We start from the raw sequence: 25,674 nt of genomic DNA on the forward strand, positions 1-25,674 counted from the left end.
GAGAGAGAACGGGAGAGAGATGAGAGAACGGGAGAGAGAGAGAGAGACGGGAAGAGAGAGAGAACGGAGAGAGAGAGAACGAGAGGACGAGAACAGAGAGAACGAGAGAGAGAGAACGAGAGAGAGAGAACGAGAGAGAGAGAACGAGAGAGAGAGAACGAGAGAGAGAGAACGAGAGAGAGAGAACGAGAGAGAGAACGAGAGAGAGAGAACGAGAGAGAGAGAACGAGAGAGAGAACGAGAGAGAGAGAACGAGAGAGAGAGAACGAGAGAGAGAGAACGAGAGAGAGAGAACGAGAGAGAGAGAACGAGAGAGAGAGAAAGAGAGAGAACGAGTAGGGGAGGGCTCACTTGCTGGGGTACCTACATGTTCAGTCAGTTGAGCATCCGACTTCGGCTCAGGTCATGATCTCACGGTTCGGGAGTTCAAGCCCCGTGTCGGGCTCTGTGCTGACAGCTCAGAGCCCGGAGCCTGCTTCGGATTCTATGTCTCCCCCCTCTTTCTGCCCCTGCCCTGTTCGTGCTCTCTCAAAACTAAATAAGCATTTAAAAAAATAAAATAAACTCACTTGCTAACTCTCACTATCAAAGAGCGTCTCCAACTATTTGAAATGCCTGTAAAATACTTTTTTCCAATTACATCTGTGGGGGACATTACTTAGCCAAACCAACAGTAGCACAACGGATTGAAAGCAAAGCACCGAAGTCCAACAGGGTCTCATCAAGTCCGATGTGACAGAAATCTCCAATATGTGCAACACCATTTTGTCTTGTAAAAAAAAAATTTTTTTTTTTAATTGGAAACTGTGTTAACTTGTAAGGGGTTTGTTGTTTTAACATTTTGAAGAATCCGACTCTTGCTTTCAGCTCAGGTCACGAGCTCACGGTTGGTTTGTGAGTTCGAGCCCGGTATCAGGGCTCAGCACTGTCAGTGCTGTTTGGGATTCCGAGTCTCCCGCTCTCTGCCCCTCCCCCACTATGCACATGCTCGCTCTCAAAACGAGTATTTCGACAAATCCACATGAACAAAAGCTGAGTCCCCAATAGTTTTAGGATCAAGGGGCCCTGAGACTTTCAAGTTTAATACATGGCCCTTGTACAATATATAGTTAGCACTACTCAACCATTTAAAAAGTTAACGCTGTGTGTTTTTAACCACAATATAAAATTAACTATTGAAAGGACCATGGATTGGATATCCATATTCTCGATATGAATATATCATTTCCATATAATTGAAAGCAGTTTATATATGCTTTTTATTTGATATTATATAGCAATGTAATGCTTATAATTTTAAGGGCTGCATAGGATCTGTCAAAATGTTTCCTTGTTTGAAAAAATAAAACCATGGGCTTAATTTATGTTTAAAATTTCCAAAGTGTCCTTTAATATTTCCAAGTAAAAGTGATTTCTAGTGTCACAGGACCTAATGTTTCCAGTAACCTTGGCTTCTCCAATATATTTTGCTGTCATCTCTCAGGGTTTGTCGTTAATACTAAAACCAGTGCGACAACTTATCTTTCACTGGCATTCAGTTATCTACTCACAATCTTGTCACTGAGTACCTTCTAGATGATGCTAGAAACACAGCAACTCTGACCCCATGGAGATTAGACCCCAGGGGCATTTATCCACCCAACTGCATTCATTCAGTAAATAACAATCTGTTATATTATACCAGGCACTGTATTTGGCAGGCACCTCCATCAAAATGTTAATATACTTAATTGCACTTATCAGGGATACGCATTCCCTTAAGTGTTCCCGATTTTTGCTTATTTCACATTTCTTTGGAATTCTGAGTTTTCTTCATCCTAAATTTTGAAGGCTATTGCTATGTTCATTTTTCCTGTCCACTATTTTCATGAAAGAATGTCGCTGCACTCAGCCACCACTCTGACACTTTCCTTTTTTCCCCCTGGGAAAGAAGTGGTTCCCCTGCCCAGGAGCTCAGGGAAAGCCAGCCTCTAAAACTAGGAGATCCAGAGGCCACCTCTGGAGGCTGCCTGATGGATAGGATGACCCAAACCTGTCTGGGTTTCCTTGTAAAACTAACCAGGCAAGTGAAGGCATATATAAACACTACTCTCAAAGTCATTAAAGCAGGATTTCCCGAGGAAACTTAAAGGTAATTGTCCATTAGTTACACAAGCTGAACAGAAAGGACTACTTCAGAAATTCAACTTCCTAACAAGGATTTTTAATTCAATCACTACTTTAAAAAAAAAAAAAAAAAAAAAAAAAAAAAAAAAAAAAACCACACAACATGTACAATAAAAAAACTGGCCAGAAACTTGTTATGGGGAGGGAAGGATGGCCACACAAATCAATGTCAGGTCTGAACCTGAATGATTTTGCTCTTCCCAAAGGGTATATAAACTCCTAAGAAAACCTAGGTACAGGGCATAAGGGAATTTAGTTTACAAGATACGGGAAACAATTTTTTAACATTGATTTTTGAGAGAGAGAGCACATGCACACACAGGGAGGGGCAGAGAGAGAGAGAGAAACAGACTCCTAAGCACGCTCCAGGCTCTGAGCTGTCAGCACAGAACTTGACTCAAGGCTTGAACTCAGGATACAGGAAACCAATTTAAAAGGGGCATTACTCTGCGTGTTATACAGATGACTGGATTAGATAGCAGCACTCACTCCTTCAGTAAGGACTGGACTACAAAGCACTAAGATACTAAAAACAAGCATCACTTTCACCAACAGGACTTGTCAACATAGCAGAAAACAGTGGGGCTCTAGAGTCAACTAGATTGGATTCAAATCCCTGTTCTGCCACTTGCTTAACACGAATTCCCTTTCCTTCGTTATTAAAGCCTCGGTTTCCTCACCTGTAAAACGGGAACCAACACTAAACTCACAGGGATAATTATGTAAGTTACAGAACACAAGGAAAGGCTAATGATTGCGGTTTCTATTTAGAAAGCCAGGCAGCATGCTCAAATACAGAAATAAGGCAACAAACACCACATGTATAGTGACCACTAAAGGAACTGAGAGCAATTGCTTTGGTCTTAGGTGGTTAGGGAAAAGGTCCAAAAAACAAAAAACAAAAAACAAAAAACAAAAAACAAAAAACTTAGGAGCAGGGGCACCTGGGTGGCTCAGTCAGTTAAGCATCCAACATTGGCTCAGGTCATGATCTCACCATTCGGGAGTTTGAGCCCAGCATCTGGCTCTCTGTGAGCAGAGTCCACTTTGGACACTCGGTCCCCACCCCCCTCTCAAAATAACTTTAAAAAAAGGTGGGGGGGGGGGGGGGGGGGACTTAGGGGCAGTTTGAACTCCCTGTTACAAAGCTCAACAGATTTCCACTCATTCATGTTGTTATGGACTCATGAAGCGTAAGAACAAGTATTCACGAACAGTCACTGATGAGACATTCTTAGTGGTTCTTAACCTCTGAGTCCTGGCTCTCCCTGAGGGTCTCATGCAAGAGCCGAGAAGCAGCGGAAGAAGCAAGAAGCTTCTCACCCAAAAATGCGAAAATGCTGTAGACCTTAAGGAGCAAAGGGCCCCAGGAAGCCCATTCATGGGCTCTAAAGACACACAACACTCAGCAGGATACTATTGACTCTGAAATGAAGCCCAAGGTTACCCAGTTGTGCCTCATGAATCAAACACCACGCTCCTCTTCCACCACACCCTATCTCCCAAATGGCACCACCTTCCATCCTGTTGTGTGAGCTCAGAATCCAGGGGTCACCCTGACCCTCCCCCTTCCCTTCACGTCCCTCCCAGAGCTCTCATCTCTCCTCTGCCATCGTCACCAACACCCTTCAGCAGGATTGCTTTAGCAGCGTCCTGTCCAGTCCGTTCACACTCCCCCTGCTCTCTCCCTCCAACCTCATCTCTGAAGGGCAGGCTGAGTGAACTTATATATAAAAAAAAAAAAAAAAAAAAACCCAAAAACCATCATCTCAAAACCGCCTTTGCCCACCTCACCCCTCCTAGCTTTCAATAGCTTTCCATGAAAACAAGGGAAAGTTTCATGGAAAGGAAGCCATACCATTCTGTGATTGTAACAGGGACCAGTATGAGCCCCAGAATAGGTAAGAGGGACAAACCACATGATGTGGGAGAAATTTAAGCAGGACACAGAAGGATTATCAAAAATATCTAGAGCCCCCATGTATATTCAGTTACTTAGCAAACTGTATGTGTAATAGAACCAGGGTTCAGTATAGGAAACATTTCATCTCCCCCTAATTTTAGAAATTAGCAGTACAAGGAGAAACCATTCATATCCCCAACATCTGAGATTTACTGTTAACGCCTAGGCTCATTTACATCCTTTTTAAATTCTATTTTAAAGAGAAAGCACAAGCAGGGGACAGAGGGGGAGAGAGAACCTTAAGCAGGCTCCATGCTCCACACAGCCAGATGCAGGGCTCGAGCCCACAACCCTGGGATCGGGACCTGAGCCAAAATCAAGAGTCAGACACTCAACTGAGCCACCCAGGCACTCCTTTACAGCTTTTAAAAATTAAGTATTTTTAAGATTTTATGCAACACAGAACAGGAAGGCAAATGCAGAAATAAATCAGCACAGACCTCTACAAAAATATTAGCAATAGGCAAAAACCATTCCAGGCATCTTTGTACATACATTGGATCGATACAAGCATCAGCAAGCTAGTACTTCCTCATTTTTTCTTCCGTCTGCCTCAAGATTTTTGTTCAGTTCCTTTCTTTTACAGTATCTAGGCTTGCAACTTTCACAATCTGTCCTTTTCCCGAATTCCCTGAGTTGTCGGGCATTAGCTCTACCTATGCTTAAATAGGTTCACATGCTTACCCTACATCCCACATCGACTCCATTCTTGGGATAGTTTTGATTCAGCTTTTTAATGGTAGATCTTAGCACTCCTTAGGAGGACCACATCTGATATGGTCGCTGCTGCACCCTTACTGTGTATAGTTTAACATTTGTTGACTGATGAGATTTGTAACTACAGAACTATATGAAAAACCTATTAAGCCACATATACTGTGTCTGTGGCCCGTGTAAGGCTATCCAACATCGTAAATTCTTTGTAGAAGGGCTGTAAGAAAGTAATGAACCAGAAATCACAATTTTACAAGATGCCTTGAGACTTATTTCAAACAAGTTCCAGGAACCTGCAAAGTGGCTTAAGAATATATAAATGCTTAGGGCAACTTGCAAAAGCCAGGTTTATTCACATACAGGGCAAACAAACCTTATTCGGTCGAGTTCAATTTCAGATTCCAAGTTGCTATCACACTGTGCTAGGATCATACTGGCACGGTCAAGTATCTAGTTAATTATTTGTAACTGTTCGCCATTTATATCTCAGAACTATTCCTAACTTGTCTACTATTCAAAAATTCAAAACTCTGATGGTTTAGAAAATGCTTTTACCCTTCAACAAACTTCTTTTGAAGGGTTAACTACAATCTGCTGCAAGCAAACACTATAGTTAAGAAATGAGGAGGCTTGCCATGTCCCAAAACTTCCGCCAAGAGTCAAAAGTCCATAACCTTCTAGACAGATCTGTGACCAGCCAAAAGAAATTTATTCACCAAGTCATTATGAGGGTTTTAAAGAATGACAAAAATCCATGCAAGTAACTTTTCAAGATGTGTAATAACGTATCTATCCTTCCTATAGGCAAAAAGGATATAAGGACTTAACTGCCTTCCCTCCTGATTCCCACATAACCAGCCCTGGATTTCCAGGACTCCTGGCACTGGCCCTTTAAACAGGAACACACGGTCAAGTTCCTCTGGGCAGTATAGGGATAGGGCTGCTACTGGTTCCCTTTCTCAACTGCCCAATAATTCTAGAATTACTGCTTCTGGCCTAACCACGGTAATAGTTGCTCTATCGATGGCTAACCACCCCCCCCCCCCCACACACACACACACACTCTACAGAAGTCATTTATAAGTTTATTTTCATGCATGCATAGACTGCAGAGGGAGAGAGAGTCCCAAGTAGGCTCCACACTGTCAGCATGGAGCCTGACTCAGGGCTCAATCTCATGAACCGTGAGATGACCTGAGCCAAAATCAAGAGCTGGACACATAACCGACTGAGCCACCCAAGGTGTCTCCATATAAATGACTTTTAAGTAAAAGATCTGAGGGGTGCCTGGGTGGCTCAGTCAGTTAAGCATCCGACTTCGGCTCAGGTCATGATCTCACAGTTACAGGAGTTCGAGCCCCGTGTCTGGCTCTGGGCTGACAGCTCAGGGCCTGAAGCCTGCTTCAGATTCTGTGTCTCCCTCTCTCTCTACCCCTCCCCCCACCCACCAAAATAAACTTAAAAAAAAAAAAATAAGATTTGAGATACCCCAATTCAGATAGTCTTTGCCTACTCTGAACAGACAAGAGCACCCAATTAGGACATTCGTTTTCCATTGAACATTTTAAATATCCTAACATTTATACTCTAATTTCCCACTCCCCTGAACATAGTTCATTCTCTCATCTTAAACTAAGATGCCATGATTATACTCCAGGCAAATTAATATTTTGGAGCATCCGTGTTTGCAAAGAACCAAGTCTCCTGTGACCTATCTGCTATCTGCTATGAGAAGCTTCTGGAGATTTCACAACCTAAACCTAACTGTGGCCTTGTTCTGACAAACTCCATCTACCAGCATGGATACCAGAATTCCCCAGTCCCCTGCGGAAGGCCAATTCACCCACCCCAAAGCAGTTTTCTCCCCAAGGCCTTGGTAATTGTTTCCCATTACCGAGATTACCTTCAAGCCAAAGTCCATTGTTTTTGCCTGAGCCACAGTCTGGCAAACATTTCACAGTGTGTAGCTGGTCTGTAAGGCCTAAATGTCTTTTATTATCTGTTCCCAAAGAGTTTAATGCAATACATAACCAAGATGAAGGTGTGTTTAACACAGAACTAATCCACACTATTTTTACCCCAAAATGATCCTTACAGTTAAGCCTGGGATCAATAAAGTGCGCAACAAATGGTACAGCTTACACTTTTAGCTCCTGCAATAAAAGTTGTAATTCAGGCCTTTCGTTTCACCTGTATAATTTTATAAAAGCATTTGAAAATCTGATCAAACGCCCATATCATAATTGGCAGATTCCGAGTTCTAAGGATTATTTTGTTGGTGTGCGGGGGGGGGGGGGGGGGGGGGGGGGGGCGCATTCTGGTTTGAGGACCTAGGTTAACATCCGACTATCTGCATAAAACATTTTTGTCCTTTCTGGTGGCCTTCAGAGGCAAGCTGCCACTCTTTGGTTGGCAACTGGAAGAAATCAGATAGGGTTTGGGGTTAATGCAGCAAAAGGAAACCGATTCTATTTAAAGGTCTTCGGGGGAGAGAGAAGGGAGTCAAGGAAAAAACAACAGATTCTGGCGTTTACAGTTCTTTAAATGTACTCCAGAACAGCTGTTGTATTTCTTTCGAAGTTCCCCTCAAGTAGTAACGACAAACTATTAGGTAGTTAAAATGAACAGAATAGAAATATAACTTCCTTTACGAGAATCGTTTTTCAGTAACTCTAGGAAAACAGAAGTCACGTAAGAAACTTTCTTAGAAGCTAAAAGTTAGCTTCCAAGTGGTTTAAAAAAAATCATCGCGTTAACAAGAGGGATCTTAGGCCAAGTGGAAGTTTAAGAAATTTGAGCTTTCCAAAAGAATCCACATTCTTTTTGAGCCCCCTTTTCCGAAGGCCTCATTTTAAGAGAATAGATTAATACCGGGACAAATAAACAGGACACTAAGGCAGTGATATCGGAAGTACACTCGCAAACTTTGTAACACTCTGGGATGTTAGGACTCCAGACGTGTTACAAGTCAGCTTCCAAACCCAGCCATCTCCCCTCCCTCAGTTGATAATGTAACCGGAACTGTTTAAGCTGTGTATCTATTCCAGTCCTTTTAGCACAGGTTATCTACACCATCTACCCACCCCGCCCCTCCTTCCCCCTCCCCCTCCAACACACACCCACACTCACTCTTCAATCAATATCTAAGGAGTGCCAAGAGGGGAGAGCAAACTCTCTTTAGCTCTGCAGCTTCACACTGTGTAATGATAAAACTGAAACATGGGAGCCCAGGATCCCTGCGATAAGTAGGTCCTCGTTACCTGGAGATCAGGCAACATGTTTCCACCACCAGTAATATGCCGGCCGGGGGAATTTTTGTTGCTATGTCCAACAAACTACTTAGCACACAGATTCTGTCAGTGTCTGAGAATCAGCTGTATGAAACCTGTGCCAAGAAGAGCCAATTAAAATTGCAAAAACATCTTATTTGTTGCTTATCCTCCATTCTACACAACGTCCCCCCACCCCTTCTTCCCTCTAAACTCCCACAATGCTGTCAAAGCCCAGACACAGCTGCAGAGCTTGCTCGTTTAGGTTTTAAAAATTTCGTCTATTAACACAGCTACTGAATAACCCCCAAACCCCACATGTTTAAGATGAGCGTACGGAGGAGGGATGGAGGGGGACAGAACGGGTGTCACCCTCAGCATACCAAACTTGCTTGCAGAGCAGCTGCAGAATGAAAACAATCCTGGAAGTCAGGCAAACCAATACGAGGAGAACATACAGCCCTAGCAGATGCTCCCGGTGCCAGTCTTCCCTCCTCATCTCCTCTCGATAATTTAGTAAAGCAACATTAGGTGCTTACTCGACTATGCAGAGCATGGTTCACAGCCAAAGTGGTTTTTGTTTTTTTTGTTTTTTTTTTTTTTTTGTGCAAAGTCAAAACAGCCAGTTCTGAAAATTGGACTGAAGTCTTCCATTTAGAGCCAGGCAGGAATGGAAAGGGGCAAGTTTGGTCAGGGACCAAAGAAAACCAATGTTCTCTGGGGATTGCAACAGAGCCCTGGCAGCCTCAGGGGATAGTGCCAACCCCCAAAAGGCTCCCTGAACAGAAGAAAAGAGGTGTGAGGCCAGGTTATCAACAATACCCAAGGGGACCTGGGATTTTCCAAATGCCTCTGGAAGAACTGGGCAGCCTGGCTGGAAGGATTTTCTGAGTTAAGAGAAGAACGGGTCACCTGCCAAAATTTGAGGTTTAAGAAAAAAAAATATTCCAGGTTAAAAAAACAAACTACCAAAACCCATACCTATGTTGCTTACACATTTCAGGAGTCCAGCTCAGTTTTGGATTCGGGGAAAGGCACAGAAATGGTCGTCACAGGCTCATACTTCAGCATATAGGATTTCAAGAATTCCACTCAACCCAGCTCTTAATACTCCAAATCAAAAGGCCAATGCCAACGTGGTTGGTCTTCCCTACACAGCACTGAGGCTTATTAGGAAGTTAAGGTTATTAGTTCAACCAGGTTTACAGGTCGACCACAAACTGCTCTGTTTACATGGGCAAATTAGTGACCTCATGGAGATTTGGTTTCCTAGTTGTAAAGCGGAAGAAAATTTTTAAGTTTTGAGACTAGCATGCAAGTGAACTTGGCTTTAGGGAACAGCTGACAATTTCTAATCCTTTATCCCCTCAGCATCCTGAGCCCTCAGACATCTCAGGGTCCCCTTGGGGCCTCCCCATCTACCCTGTCCCAGGATTTTCTAGTTTAACTCCATAGAGGAAATGAAAAACGTTATGGATTCTAATCAAGTAGCCTTACAAATAAAGGGGACCTATGAGCAGAGTCCTAGAAGGGCGGACTCCAGCCCACACAGTCCCACGCTGCCAGCTCCACCTCCAGACCAGGGGAAGGCCCATGGAGCAGTCCCCTCAACTCTCCTGTGGGCGCAGGGTCCTTCCTACCGCAGATAGGGGTGCAGGGGTAGGGAATATTTATACTTGGGAGGAGACAGGAAGCAGACCTGAGAAGGGTAATTAACAGGTGAACAGCAGAAGGTGGTTCACAAGATGGGATCTTTCCTCTGGAAACCTTCCCACCCCTCCCCCCGCCCTCTGTTCTGCCTACAGGCCTTCTATTTATCCCCAAGTCCTGGCTTAAGTGTGTCCCACAGAAGCCTGGTCTCTTGGAGGTTGGGTCAGGCTTAATTCTCGTTTGATAACAAATAAAATCATCAATTATGATTCTCTAATGGACCCTTCCATTGGGCTTGAAGCACATACATCAATCTTATTTGATAGGATGTCCTATACGCCTAAAAAAAAACAAGGGGGCAGGTGGCTAGCACTCAAATACTCAAATTCATTCGACTAAGAGCAAGCACTCCCTAGGTTTTGGGCATGATTCGAGTGGGACCATTTTAAAATCACTAGTAAGAAGATGCGTGCATTAGAACAATGACAATTTGTTTTTAATGATAGTACGTGGTGTCTGAGAAGATAAGTGCTTGGCTGAAACGAGACTGAGGGTAATGGAACGATATGGATCAAGAGCCTTAAAGTTCATACCATGTAGCCTAATAAACCTCCCTTCTAGGGATCTGTCCTTTAAGAAAAAACTGCTATCCAAGGATAGTCACTGTATGGTTTTGATTAGCAAGAAGCCAAACAAGGTCACTGTCCAAAGAAAATGATAGGTGTTTTAGGATTACACACATTTGCAGGGAATATTAAGGACATAGGAAATTACCAATTTTAAAATTGCGGTGACCTGTAGGACTTATAATCCATCATATTAGCCATTTTTGGGTGTATTGTTCTCCAGCATGAAGTAACTTCCGCAGCCACCCCTGCCATCCACACCTCCGGGACACCGTCATCTTCCCAAATGGAAGCCACCTGTGAGACATTAACTCCCCGTTCCCCGCCTTCCCCCAGCTCCTGGAAGTCCTCATTCTACTTCCTGCTTCCGTAAACCTGACTACTGGAGGACCTCAAGTGGAAGCCCAGTATTTGTTCCTTTTTAATTTTTTAATGTTCAGTTTTGAGTGACAGAGCATGAGCGAAGGAGGGGCAGAGAGGGAAACACAATCTGAAACAAGCTCCAGGTTCTCAGCACAGAATCAGACACAGGGCTCGAACTCACAAACGGAGTTCATGCTGAGTCGAAGTTGGACGCTTAATCGACTGAGCCCAGCCGGGCGCCCCTGTCCTTTTGTTAACTGGCTTATTTCACTCTGCATCCTGTCTCCAAGGTTCACCCGTGTTGTAGCACGTGCCTGAATTTCCTATTTAATGGGCACTGGGGCTGCTTTCAACCTTTTGCCTATTGTGCATGACGCTGCTAGAATAGAACGGTTGCTATGATGATCTGTTCACATCTCTGCCTTCCTTCAGTTATTTGGGGAATATATCCAGAAGTGGAATTGCTGGATTGTAGGGAATTTCTAGGCTTAGTTTTTTGAGGAACTACCGTACCATTTTCCATAGTGGCTACAGCGTTTTTACAGTCCCACCAGCGATACACAGGTGTTCCAATTTCTCCACACTGACACCAACCTGGTTCTCCTCTTTTCTGGCTAACAGCCCTCCTAATGGAGCTGGCATCTCATTGTGGTCCTGTTTTCCATTTCCCTAATCATCAGTGAGGAACACCTCTTCACATGCTTAATGGCCACGGGTGTATCTTCTATGGAGAAATGTTTATTCAAGGTCTTTAGTCACTTTTTAACTGGTTGTTGGTCACGGTAGGTTCTTAGGTGACAGAAGTTATCATCTAATCATGTATTTAACTCTCAACATACCAGGAAAGAAAAAGCCATATACACACTGGAAGAGGAAGTGTAACAGATTAACAAAGATTACTTCTTGACTTTGTCCTTCACACTTTATTTGCAACATGTCCAAAACACGAATCAGAGGCAAGGAGATAAGAATTTTTAACTCTGAATCCAACCACAAGGTCAAGGTTTCGATTAAGAGTGCCTGGGTGGCTCAGTCAGTTGAGTGTCCGACTCTCCATTTCGGCTCAGGTCATGATCCCTGGGTCGTGGGATCGAGCTCCGAGTCTGGCTCTGCACTAAGTTTAGCACCTGCTTGAAATTCTCGGACTCTCCCCTGTTTGCACGTGTGAGCTCGAAAATACAAATTGAAAACAGCACCCTCTGAAGAGTTTCTGAAGTTAGCATCCAGGAGGAGGAAAGCCCCCACCCTCCTCCTGCTTGTCCTGTTAGGGCACACAGTAGGTGCACTCGAGGAATCCCATGTCCTTTGGGGGTTGCTGACAAGATAACTGCCGGCATTGGTGAGGACTCAATCCCCTTTGTTCCCTCCATGTACATGCTCCAGACCCCTCCCTCAGCCTCCAAACAAGCACAGTGCACAGAAATGTTCTCTCTCTTCACAGGCCTTGGAAAGTAGTTCCAACAAGATAAGCCTATCAACAGACAGCATTATGGAAAACTAAATGACCATGCAAATACACACGCTGAAAACTATTAATGTAGACTCTTCTAATAAGGTCCCATTTATTCAGAGTAGACCACTTTTATCCTTGAACATCCATCAGAACAGCTGGGTAATTCATGCTGTAACAGAAATACCAATAACGACTAAGTGCTCTGAGGAATACAAAGCTTTTCAGCATTTAGGGGAATCCATTTCCATTAATAATCACTCTTGTTATATTTTGTTAGATTCTCTATTAGGCACAACTACTTTACTGTGATTGTAATAGACTTCATTGACAGACTTCCTGCCTCCATGCTGGTTTCTCTTGGAGAGAAATTTCCATGGGACAGAGGTGCTCATGAGGTAGGACCAAAGGAAAATCTCAAGTCTTCATTCTACCTAAACCAAAGATGTAAGGCTCCTTAAAAGAACTAGACTCTTAAATCACAACAAGATCCCTTAAAAATACCACAACCTCTTTAGACCTCACAGAAAATGGAAGCATGAATCTAGATAGGATGCCCGTGTCCCCCCTCCCCCCCACCAAACCCTACATCAGAGGCCACGAAATTACTTAGATGCCACAGGTATTGCCAGAATTCCCATGGTCTATTCCAAAAGGTAGTACATTTATACATCCTGTTGTGAATGGGGCAGTTTTCTTTTGCTCTACGTCATCGGATTCAAGAGGAAAACACAATGATCACGTCTTTGAAAGGAAAAAAGCTATAAAAAAAAATAAATGCTTTAACAAGGCAAACAGTCTACATGGTCTTTAAGACGGTTTTCATTAAAGGCTATGGCAAGACATTTAACAAGTAAGGTTATACTCTAACAAATACAGTAGTCAGAAGTTTCCTTCACAGAAATAAAGATACAGATGTAGCAGAGACCAGACCACTCAAATATTCCCATTCTTCCCAGTAACTTCCAATCAGTCCCCCCACCCCCACTGGAAGGTCATGTTGCTCTGGCCACCAAGTGGGGGGCGGGGGCAGAGGAGGAGTCATTTCTGAGTAGAAATGATGAAAAGCCCTTGTGGATATTCTCGTCTCTCTCTTCCCTAGCTTCTGAAGGAGGCAGCCTCAGGCTCTAGATGCCAAGATTCTATGACTATGTGGACGAGAGTCCCATCATGGGCTCACAGTGACCACGGATGCCTCTGGGAGAAGCAAACCTCTCATGTTGAGCCACTGCCATTAGGGGATTAATGTGTCACTGTGGTATGGAACTGGCCATCCGGACTAGCACAATCCAAGTGTAACGGTATTAAATACGTACCATGGCACCAACTACATAGAAGTCTCCACAGGTTACAGAGGGAGACACGCAAAGGGGCCCTATTTACACTTTAGGTCAGAAGGAGTGAAGGCCAAGGGAAACGTTGAGAAGACAGGAAGCATGGGACATAGGCTCTCTGGACCTGAACTACAAGACCAGGTCGTCCGAAAACACAGCTCAGACCACCACACACCCAGCTCCACCTTCCCGGATAACAAGTCCAAGAAGCAGGGAGCTAAGATTTCTCAATTACATGATGCCCCAGCTCCACAGATCTCTCCGGAAGCACCCGCTAAAACGTGATCTTCAGGGCAGACTTTATCAACAGCATCTTGAATATGCCCCCTTGTCAGTTTATGGGATTGCTCGAGTTCAAAATACAGAGTACTAACAGACCAGATTCTTAGAACAAACAGTCTAGGAGTAGACAGAGTGAAAGCATACATCATATTCATTCCTACCAGGGTTCCCAGAGTCTGAACCCATCAATCCTACCGCCAGCCTCGTCCACACAGACAGGAGTCCAAAATCCCTTCTTCTGTGGCTGTTTTAAAGTCCATCTTATTTATAAAATTCTGCAATCTCGTTAATTCTCGAGCACACAACCCTCCAAATACCTTTTCCTGCAGTCATGCTGAGGCCCTCTTAACAAAATACTTGAAAAATGAAGTCTCTAATAGAATATCGGGGCTTAACATCTCTCAAACAGTGACAAATGCTCGCTTGCCTACTGATCCCTTTTATCTCTGCTGATAGGATAAATAGATATTACAGCTGTACAACTAAAAAAATAAAGTCCTTTTACAGATACGTACAAATGTCCTAGCTGAGTAAAGGCAGAGGGGCAACGGTTGGGGTGTGTACCTCCCTTGATTAGCTGAGAACCTCTCATTCCAGCGGTTTCCTTCTGTATTAATACCCAAGAGAAAAGCAGAGAGGAGGAGCCAAGAGCAACTCAGTGAAGACTGAACGCTGAATGCATCACGTGTTTCAAGCACTCTGCTTTCAGAGGGTTCTTTCTGATGAATGAAAGGGTAACACCATTTTCAACCCGGTTGGTTGAAAGATGTGGACCTTCCCAGGGAGCCGGACCCTCAAAGACACAACTACTTTGGTAAGCGAACAACCCTCAGTCAGCAGTTCCTGCAGGGAATTGCTGCTCAGATGGGCATGGACACAGCACCTTTTGCTCTTGGCCCCATGACAGTATCTGCCCCCAACATCCCACCCACACAGCTTTTATCTGTAAACCTCACCCTGCCTCCGTCAACCGATCTCCTTCCTCCCTGGCTTTTCCAATACCAGAGCCCCTCCCCGGCTTTGTTCCTGCCTCGCTGACCACCCCCTTTCCCCACTCTGGCAGGCTCATTCTCATCTCCACACACCAGGACAGCATTCTGAGATGGACTGAGACTGCTGTTGGCCGTCCCCCCAGGCACACGAATCCTTGCTACGTCATTCAGTCCTACCTGTAAGGAGGGCTCGTATTTCCTCACCAGCTCTGGCCAACCCTCTCAGCCCCAGGGCCTCAATCCAGAGGCCTTCCCGACATTCACCTTCAGCCCTTCTGGAGACCTAAGGCACTGCCCTTTCCACAGGTTCAGAAATCACATGCTCATCCCCCAAACCCGGGCTTCTGGCTTGCTACACAGTACCGAGGGACACCACGGCCCTGCGGATCTTTGACCTCCACCCTCCTGCTTCCACGAGCCATTCATCACCATGTCCAGCAGATTTCACTGAAGCAGACCCTGGATGTATCAATGTCTCTCCACTACGACCCTCTGTAGTTCTAGGAAATCTCTCACCAGAATCAAGGTGGGCCTCCCAATGGGCTGCCCCATCCACTCTAGCCCGCTTCTAGTTAGTTCTCCATTTGATGGCAGGTGTTAATCTTTCCAAGGAAATTCAAATCAGGCTACCTTCTTCCTTAAAGCTCTCCGAAGGATCCCCCATGGCTAGACTAAAAGGCTAAGCAGGCTACTGAACCCCCTAGGCTAAGAGACTGGGTTAAAAAGATTTCTATTTAAGACCTGCAAGGTGGCTCCTGTCTGCCTCTCCAGCTTTTTCCTCACGCTGCACCCTCACTCAGAATACTCCAGAGGGTGGGAGAGGATAGGCCAAAGAGGTGAAGAGTACCAAGAGGTACACACTCCCAGTAAGTCTCGGGGATGAGCCCAGGTAGCTGCATCAGTAGAGCCCAAGATCCCTGTAAGTGTCGGGACGAAAAGCATAGCATAGGAAATATAGTCAATCTTGTAATAAGGTTGTATGGTGACAGAGGAGGACTACGCTTACAGTGGCATCGCATTACATACAGAATTGCCAATTCGCTATATCGTACTCCTGAAACAGTGTAGGTTAACTGTACCTCAATTAAGGATTTGTAGACCAGACACGTAAAACTTCAGTGGATGTTAGGAAATAGCATCAATGTTCCCTTTACTGATCATTCAAGTCCTTTTCATGAAACATCATTAGTATTTTTGCCTTATAAGGTTTTTCTTGGGATTGCAACAGAAGCACAGCTATGTTCACGATCCATGAGGAATGCCAGAGGCAAAAAGGATACATTACGACATGCAGTATTAAATACTTTTTATGATTTTATGACCCTAACTCATGGGAAGGAACAACAAAAGATGGTTTGATTTGCTTCAAAAACTCCATTAACTAAGGGCTTCTTTGGGTCTCTAGAACACAGTGTTCCTTCCTTTCAGGATCTCTGTACAGGCTGGTTGCTCTGTCCAGAAAGCCTTTCCCTTTTTCTTGACCTCAATAACCCCTTTTTATCCTTAGGAGCTCATTCAAATGTGGTTTCATTGAGATTTTCCTGACCCCCTCCCAAGTTAGGACCCCGTTTTATCTACCAGCTGAGTCCTGAGGCCTTTCCTTTATAATTCCATAAGCAATCTATAGTAATTTGCCCACGTGACTACTGGATTAGTGGCTGGGTCCATTACTAGAGGGATTACAGCAGACATGCTCTCAGTCTGGCTTATTTGCATATCCAGCATTAGGCACTACACTGGGCAGACAGAATGATGTTAAAGTACACAATCTGTTAAATAGATGATAATCTAAAATTTTATACCTCATTTTGTGAAATTCTCCTATCAACTTGTACTAATCTTCAAATAAAAGCTAACTACTAATGACTTATTTCCAATATATGACATGAGAAAGATGTACAGAGGGCAGACAGGAAACTGAAGAATTAAATCATGGGGGTTAAGGATAGAGATGTTTGCAGAACTGATTTCAAATGCTGGGAGGTTATGGAAGTAGGAGAATAAAAAAATGTAACAATATTTTTAAGTAAACCGATCAAAAGTAAAACAAAGGTGTCCCGTCATTCAGCAAGCCTCTCCTTTATCAAACTTCAGAATATCAAGAATCACAAGTACTCGTAAATTAGAGTCCTATCAAACAAGCCTCATGTGAAATCTGGTGATCACATCAGAAAGTACACACCACCACTTCTGAGAGAGGCCAAGTTTGTGATGGCCAGATTGCACCCGACACCAGAGAAGTTCAACATAACTGATCTTGACAGTTCAAAAAGATGGACCGAGCAGACCTACAGCAAACCTAATTACAAAGTCTCCCAACCTCAGGTAAGGAGAGAAAAGAGGACACTCCTAGAAAGTAAAATGGCAGGGCTGAATTCATCTTTTGTCAAGTATAAACTCATTCCATGGATCTTTGAAACCTCAATTTAATATTTGCTAGGCTTGACTGAACTTGTTTTAGATCACCCTATCCCACCAGAATCTAAGACAGGAAATTAAAGAGCATGTTCTTACAAAGAGATTTTCCACATTTTAATAGGAGTGACTTGGCATGGAGGGGAGGGGGAGGTGACGGGGGACAGACAACACCTGGATCCAAGTTGTAAAAAAAAAAAAAAAAAAAAGTAATCTTTTAAAAATATGAAGGATTTACCTTTCAAAAACAACTTTTGGATGAACAATCACAATAACCTATGTTTGATTTTTAAAACAATGCATCCATCATCACAATCCATACATAAATACTAACCTAACCCACTTAGTTGTAGAATTCAGGCAACACAACCTTTACACCTCATCCATAAGATAACCTGTCCTCCTTCCGTCATGAAGATTAAATAAGCTATGCAAAGTGCCTGACCCCTAGCCATCCACCAAGGCCATACTCCATTTGATTTCAGGTACTATCATTCCCAGGAACTAACATGGTGCCTGGTAGAGCATATGTACTAAATACATATTAGAGGAGATGTATGGTTGCCAGCTACCAACACAAGTTTTAAGGCCTTACAACAGTAAAGCCTAACACTTCACACAAGAGGCCAGCTTTTTAAAAAGGAGGACAGGGATGGGAGACAGTTATGGAAATTAAAGGTCAAATTTGCACAAATAGGATTTGTGCACACAAAAGCATGCAGTCTTCTAAACAAAGTAATCCTAGGGCTCTGTCTAGCTCAAAGGATTGTAAGCAAGCTTTCAAAAAAATAGATAAATAAATCACAACTACTTACCCCATAGGGTTTCTCTCCTCTCAACTCTGTTCAGTTTCAGGAACATCACATCCCAACTTGCTGCTTGCAACCTAGTTTCCTCTCTGATACATTTCTGAACACAGCAGTCGACTCCCACCACCAGCAAGTATTGCTCTGGTTAGACTACCGTTCCTTCAGCCTTCATCACGCTTCCCACAAAGTCAAAAACAGAGGTGTACTCCTATTTGCTATTTCCTCTACAAATCTTATTTCCAGAGAGAGTACGCAGGTCCAAGAACACAAAATCAAAAGCCAATTCAAATACCAGATCTCAACTATAAGAAGTTCACATAAACCAGACAGTAAAACCAAAACACCGGCTTAGACCCATCGGAAGTCAGAAGAATCTAACACCTTCCATGTTAATAAAAATAGCATCAAGGAATGAACGGGGTTCTCCCCCTACCCACCACCATCCTAAACCAACTCCATTCCTAAGACTAATTCCCAGGGCACCTGGGTGGCTCAGCCAGTTAAGTCGGTCGGACTCTCGGTTTTGGTTCAGGTCCCGATCTCCGTTTTCAGGAGTTCGAGCCCCACTTTGGGCTCTGCACGGAGCACAGAGCCTTCTTGGGATTCTCTCTCCCTCTCCCCCACTCACATGGTCTCAGTTTCTCAAAAGTATTCCCAGTAATCGGTGATTTGTTTTGCATCAAAATTTCAGGGTTTCAAGGATTTTTAATTTTTTTTTGTAACATTTATTTTTGAGACAGAGCATGAACAGGGGAGGGTCAGAGAGAGTAAGACACAGAATCTGCAACAGGCTCCAGGCTCTGAGCTGTCAGCACAGAGCCCGACGCGGGGCTCCAACTCACAGACTGCGAGATCGTGACCTGAGCTGAAGTCAGCCGCTTAACCGACTGAGCCACTCAGGCACCCCAAGGATTTTTCTTTTTAATTTGGTACCCTAGATTTTTTTTTTTTTTTGAGATACTGTTCTTGTATCAAAGAATTAAGAGAGGGAAACATTAAACTGATAACAGATACACTTGATCTTAGCCAAAAGGCCGAGAAGCAATGAGAGGGGGGAACATATAAACACTGACCAGAAAGGTGACAGCTCATCTTCGTTATCCTCAAGAGGTCAAAAGTTGGGGGTGGGGGAGGCCTGGAAAATAAGGCAGCCTAGGAATGACCAGGTTTGCTGGGCTCCCACACCAACTCTGATCACCTGATATTTACGGCTACCTGCTGTATAAAGTGGAGGGTTCCCAAGTTGAAAGAGGATCACGGTTAGCGTGCTCTGCCACAGCAGCTGGCAAGAATGTCACCTATTTGCCACCTTTTAGAGAACCCGGCTCCCTCATTACAAGGATGGCAGAGGCCTAAACTGGATTCAAACCAAGATTACCTAATTTCCAGTCTAGCACTTCCTAGGTGATTTTTTTTTGTACTTCTACAGTTAAGGAACCATTAGCTTTCTAGACATCTCAAATCATTTAGCTAAAACTTAAATTCCTGGGTGAAAAGGCCCCCGATTCTTATGAAAACCCTCTTCCCTCCACCTCAACAGCATATGCTTCTGTACAACACAGCAGGTCCAAGAGTAGAGGACCATCTGCTTCTTCAGATAGGCACACACCCAACTCCCCTCGTGTGCTTATTCTCTTTGCCCCCCAGATGTTCCAGTGTACAAAAATAACTCTCAAGTCCCAATTCTGTTGGAAATTAAGACCCCGAACAAAAAATACCGTAAGTTCAGTCACGCGGGTGAGGCTCAGGCAGGTTAAGTGGCTATTTGACAATTAGCAATTCTTTCCACCACCACCCACAGACACCCACACGCACCTCTCACCCACAGTGCTTGGTAAAAACCAAGATTTGCATAGAGGTATAATGAACACCATACATTTGGAAAGACCTGACAACCTAGTTTCCACGTGTAGCATGCAAGTGTTCCCACGTTGATAGTGGATACTGCAAAACTTAAACCCATTTGACTAGGTTAACAGTCCTCAACTTGAGATGGTTTGATAGGAAAATACTCCACTGGTGTTCTTTCCGCAATATACATGCACATGGTTACAACAGCATCTTAAAAAAAAAAAAAAAAAAAAAACGTATGCCTGGGTGGCTCCGTCGGTTAAACATCCGACCTTCAGCTCAGGTCACGATCTCCCAGCTTGTGGGTTCGAGTCCCACATCAGGCTCTGTGTTGACAGCTCAGAGCCTGGAGCCTGCTTCAGATTATGTGTCTCCCCCTCTCTCTACCCTTCCCATGCTCTGTCTCTCAATAACAAACATTTAAAGAAAAAAAAAAATTAAAAAAAAAAACCATGACCCAGATTGAACCTGAGTCTGATCAAACCTCTGTGTCCAGGTGCCATTCTGCTGAAAATAGATCAAGGTGCTGCGTAACTGGGAGGGTCACCAAGAATTCTGACCACGGGAAACTCTACAGGTCCAAAGACCCTGGCACTCCCAGATACATTATAAGGGAAATGTATGTAAAATGTTAACATGGAGACAAGCCAGGTGAGAGATCTAGGGAAACCCCCTGTACCATTTTTCACCCTTCCTGTACCTAAAATAAGTTCAAAATAACCGTTTGAAAGGGGAAAAAAAAAAAAAACAACAAAAAACCTTTCTTTCAAGTGTTTGAAGACATAGAACCCCAATCAGTGCCAGGGACAGTTTAATCACCAAGAGATGTGGCTGGTGTCTCAGTTAATGAGCCTACAAGTCCCTACTCACTGCCCCACCCCAGATTCAAAGCTTTCTTCCCAGAAAACAATTATTTGAAACGGCAGGCTATTATCCAAAGCAGAAGTAACTTCCATAGAGCAGGCACAAAGGAGCAGAGAATGTAGCAAGGAAGCTGCCTACTCTCAGCACTTAAGTCCTAACAATATTCAAAATTATTCATACAGTGGTAGGTCTTCACTTAGAATTTCCTGATTTTGAACAGGGCTCAAATACTCAAAGCAATAAAGACATCCAAGAATACTACAGGGAAATTCACCCGGGGGGGGGGGGGGGGGGGGGGGGGGAGGGGTGAGGCAGGAGGAATGATCATTCTGAGCTCCTTTTTAGAGGAACTTAGAAATCTAGGACATGAACAATTTTCCAAGGAACAATTAACAAGGACTTGTGTTGTTTGGATTTAGATAGAAAATGAGTTTTGAGAAAAGTATGAATAAACATGTTCTCAGATCTAGCACTTTGTTTATTTTGCGTTTCTATTACTGTATTTCCAAGATCAGAACCTCAGATCAACACTGCAACTATAGGAAATAAAGATCTGACTTCTTTATTTGGCTGTACTGTGGTCCAGAAATAAATTCTAAGGGTGGAGTTACTTTTACTACAGAAAGCAAAACCAAGTAAACTCCATGGTTACATTTTGTTACTTTTCACATCTTGTTTAAGGGGCTACTCTAAATCTATAGGTACTAATTGTAGTATCTAGGATTAACTAGATACTGACTTGTGCAGAATTTCACATAATCTAGAAAATGCCAGCTCAACAATGGTGTGAGATCTCCATGTAAGATTATAAGTAGCCTTAGGAGGGACACACCTGCGTGGCTCGGTTGAGCAGCAGACTTCGGCTCAGGTCATGATCTCACAGTTTGAGTTCAAGCCCCATGTCAGGCTCTGTGCTGACAGCTCAGAGCCTGGAGCCTGCTTCAGTTTCTGTGTCTCCCTCTCTCTCTGCCCCTCCCCCACTCAGTTTCTCAAAAAAAAAAAAAAAAAAACGTCAAAAACTTTTTTTTTTTTTTTTTTTTTTTTTTTAGGGGCACCTGGGTGGCACAGTTGATTGAACATCTGACTTCAGCTCAGGTCATGATCTCACAGTTCAGGAGTTCGAGCCCCACACTGGGCTCTGTGCTGACAGCTCAGAGCCTGGATCCTGCTTTGGATTCTGTGTCTCCCTCTCTCTGCCCCTCCCCCGCTCATGCTTTCTCAAAAATAAACATTTAAAAAAAAAATTTTTTTAAGTAGCCTTAGGAACATAGCCTGTTCCCAAAGAATTAAAATTAGAAAAACAAAAGTCAGGAAAAAAGAATTTCAAGTAGACCTCTTCCTTGCTCACTAATTCCCATCCAATACCAACTCAAGATCTTACTCCCACTGGTCATCTACACTACAAGATGTATCATCCTTAATGTAACTCCTAGACTTTAGGGCAAGACACCTCATCTCTAGAACGCACAGCCGTTTTTCAAGTAAAGGGAATCAAGCGCCTACTTGGCAGGTTCCTCACGTCTTTTCTTTCAATAGAAACTATTGGATGAGCACCTATGGTTACTGGCAACATCACTTAAGGTTCGAGGCTACAGGGTTACAGCTAAGTTCACAGGTTTATGACCTACCAAGCAGGAGGAGGAGAGCACCGGACAGGAGTTGGGGCTGGAGATTCAGGTGGTCACACTTGCATGATTACATTTACATCAAGTCATTCAACTCTGGGGACCAACTCCACAGCTATGAATTCAAGGACCTCAGCTATACAGTCTCCATAGTCCTCTGTCGATTTAAAATTCTAAGAACCTAGCTCTTCCTGATCCCTTGACTACAAAATTCACCAAGAAGGACAAGAAAGGGGAATACTTAGATGCATGTTAATTCAGGTTGTTAACCTACATTTAAACACAAGCATGTGTTTATCACTTAGGAATATAGAACTTGGGGAGACTGGGTGGCTCAGTTGGTTGAGCCTCCAACTCTTCATTTCAGCTACAGTCATGATCCCGGGGCCATGGCATCGAGCCCCATGTCAGGCTCTGCACAAAGCACGAAGCCTGCTTGGGATGCTCTGCCCCTCAACCCTGCTTGTGCTCTGGAACAAATTTTAAGAATACAGAACTTAATATTAAATCTGATGCTTTTAAGAGCTACCCAAGTTCTTAGTAACCAAAAGATTGTGCCCATCTCACACGAGTATGTTCTACCGTTTCTAATAAATTTTAAACATCCCAAGGGAGCCTCCACATAGCTGCAGGCTGTTAGGACCAAGTCTACAACATACTGAATACAATTGAACATCGAAGGGTTACACAGGAATACAAACAAGGGCCAGAAGCTGACCATGCATTTCCAAATTTGGAGATAAAACTTAGGCCTTCATTAATTCTGCACTGATAAGAGAGTCAGCCAAAAGCACCTTGTTCACAATCTTATCAGTTACTATCGTGAACAGTTTTTCCTGCGTTTGTGAAGTCATGAAAACCATTAATATAACGGGAGGTAGGATACCAAGAGTTTAATAAACCCAGAGCCTCATCCGGGGTGTTATCCTCTGCTCCCCAGCACCTTCACCTTAACTTATCCTTCTACTGGGTTTTATTAGATTCGCCTTAGGCAAGGACAATGATGGCCAGTCTCCCCCCCACCCCCGCAAAGTGCGAGAGACAGAACACAAGCAGGGAAGGGCAGAAAGAGCAGGAGACACAGGATCCGAAGTAGGCTCCAGGCTCTGAGCTTGTCCACACAGAGCCCGACACGGGGCTCCAACTCACAAACTGAGATGACCCGAGCTGAAGTCACTCAACCGACTGAGCTACCCAGGCACCTTAACAATGGCCGGTCTTAATCATGCCAACCACTCCAGCTCCCACCCAATAATTAAACTTTATAAAATGTGATTTTGCATGTTGATTTGCATCATAGGAGCACAGACTCAGCTCAATCCCAGCAGGTGCTATGGTGCTTGATGGTGCCATTGAGCAAAAAGGGAAAATCGAGACCATGCAGCTCAACTCTGATACCTGGAGTTTAGACCTAATGGTCCTGGATGCTTCTGGAATGTTTAGTGTCTTTTTCTTTTTTATGTTTTTGAGATCGAGCATGAGCAGGGAAGGGGCAGAGTGGGTGACACAATCTGAAGCAGGCTCCAGGCTCTGAGCTGTCAGCACAGAGCTCAATGCAGGGCTTGAGCCCATGAACCACGAGATCATGACCTGGGCCAAAGTCTGCCACTTAACTGATTGAGCCACCCAGGCGACCCTCATTTTTAAAGGGGTGGTAAAGTTTGAGGAGGAGGATGATTGGAGCACCTGGGTGGCTCAATGGGTTAAGTCTTCGACTTCAACTCAGGTCATGATCTTGAGTTGTGGGTTTGAGCCCTGCTTCGGGCTCTCTGCTATCAGCAGGGAGCCCTCTTCAGAGCCTCCGTCTCCCTCTCCCCCCACCTACCCCCTCAACTCTCTCACGCATACCTTTTGCAAAAAAGGTTTTCCGTATTAAGGAGTCATTCAGATTGAAGTCATGATCTCGCGGTCCATGAGGGCTGGGAGTTTGAGCCCCGCGTCGGGCTCTGTGCTGACAGCTCAAAGCCTGGAGCCTGTTTCAGATTCTGTGTCTCCCTCTCTCTGACCCTCCCCTGTTCATGCTCTGTCTCTCTGTGTCTCAAAAATAAATGTTAAAAAAAAAAAAAATTTTTTTTTAAAAGATTTTCCGTATTGAGTCATTCAGATTGAAGAAACTAATGTGAGACTCAACAAAAATCACTTGAATGCTCCAACTCGGCATGTGAAAAAGTGAGGTCTACTAAGATTTCAAAATCAGGCAAATGACTCCGAACAGGACCAGTGTTTTTGTATTCCACTGGCAAAGTGTTAAAACATCCATGTACCAACTTAGGATTACAACTGCACCAAAGAAAAGCACCTTTATGGAATAGAAGAGAACTAGGATTTGAACTCTTCCGTACATCGTAAGCAGTTAAGAATCAAGTTGTGGGATCTTGAATTTTTACAGTCAGCTCCCATCTTGTATTTTCGAAATGACAGTTGCATGCATTAATTCAAAAGGAAAATACATGAAGCTCCTTTACTGCCTCTTAATTCCAAGAGCGATCCAAACAGAAGTTAAAAGCCTTTATAAGCCCGAGCCTAGCTTTCTTGAATCAATGAGAGTTTTATCCTAATTATAATAAACAGCACCACAAATCATGCTTTATTAGATAATCTAAGGGAAAGCAGAACGAGAAAAGTAAAAGGGATTGGCTACTTAGCTGTATAGCTTCAGATGGTAAAGATCACAGACAGACATTTACTGACTCCGCCTGGTCTCAAAGCCACCTGACCATGAACAAGCTGCCCGCCCGCTCCCCTCCCTCTCACCCCCTCCCCGCGCACCGTGCCCCCGACCCCCATCTGCTCCTACATAGTGGGAACAAGGCCAGTTCCCCATAGGGTGTTGGCACGTCATAAGCCCGGGTCAGCATAGTGCCAGGATTACGTGAGTTTTTATTCTGCAACTCTGAAACCCACGTGAAAGTCCTCTTTCTCTCCCAAAATGCATAGCTCCGCAGCACCCCTCTGCCTTCCTTTAAACACATTTCTAATCAGGATTATAAACATCCAAGTCTAGCACCGTCGGGATTGGGAATAACCACTAACAACAAACCAGAAGTTCTGACCTTTAGTATGCAGTTCTGGAAACAGAAAATGATTTTCATTAGGTGCTTTTTCTACTTTTCCTTATTAAGGTTATGAACACATCGGGTCTAACTCAGTGGATTATCTCTAGTCACGGAATTTCCATGTTGTAACAGCCTGGGCTTCCAACAGGATGCTGCAATTAACAGTACCAGCTTCATAACAGAGACCCTTGGAATAGGGTCAAAGCCATGCACTTCCTAAAGCAAGTTATTTTCTAGTCTCTAAC

The 25,674-nt window shown here is 43.9% G+C and overlaps 1 protein-coding gene and 1 non-coding gene across 3 annotated transcripts in view; both read right to left on the reverse strand.

Moving 5' to 3' along the window:
- Positions 1 to 25,674, reverse strand: part of PRKCA (protein kinase C alpha) — a 398,747-nt gene that overhangs the window by 361,119 nt on the left and 11,954 nt on the right. The gene's annotated exons all lie outside the window — the stretch shown is intronic.
- Positions 18,889 to 19,079, reverse strand: LOC132688694 (U2 spliceosomal RNA). The gene has a single exon (XR_014136103.1). It is a non-coding gene; the product is annotated as a U2 spliceosomal RNA (small nuclear RNA).

This window comes from Panthera onca, chromosome E1, assembly GCF_046562875.1.
Source record: "Panthera onca isolate mPanOnc1 chromosome E1, mPanOnc1 haplotype 2, whole genome shotgun sequence".
In the NCBI taxonomy this organism is placed as follows: domain Eukaryota; kingdom Metazoa; phylum Chordata; class Mammalia; order Carnivora; family Felidae; genus Panthera; species Panthera onca.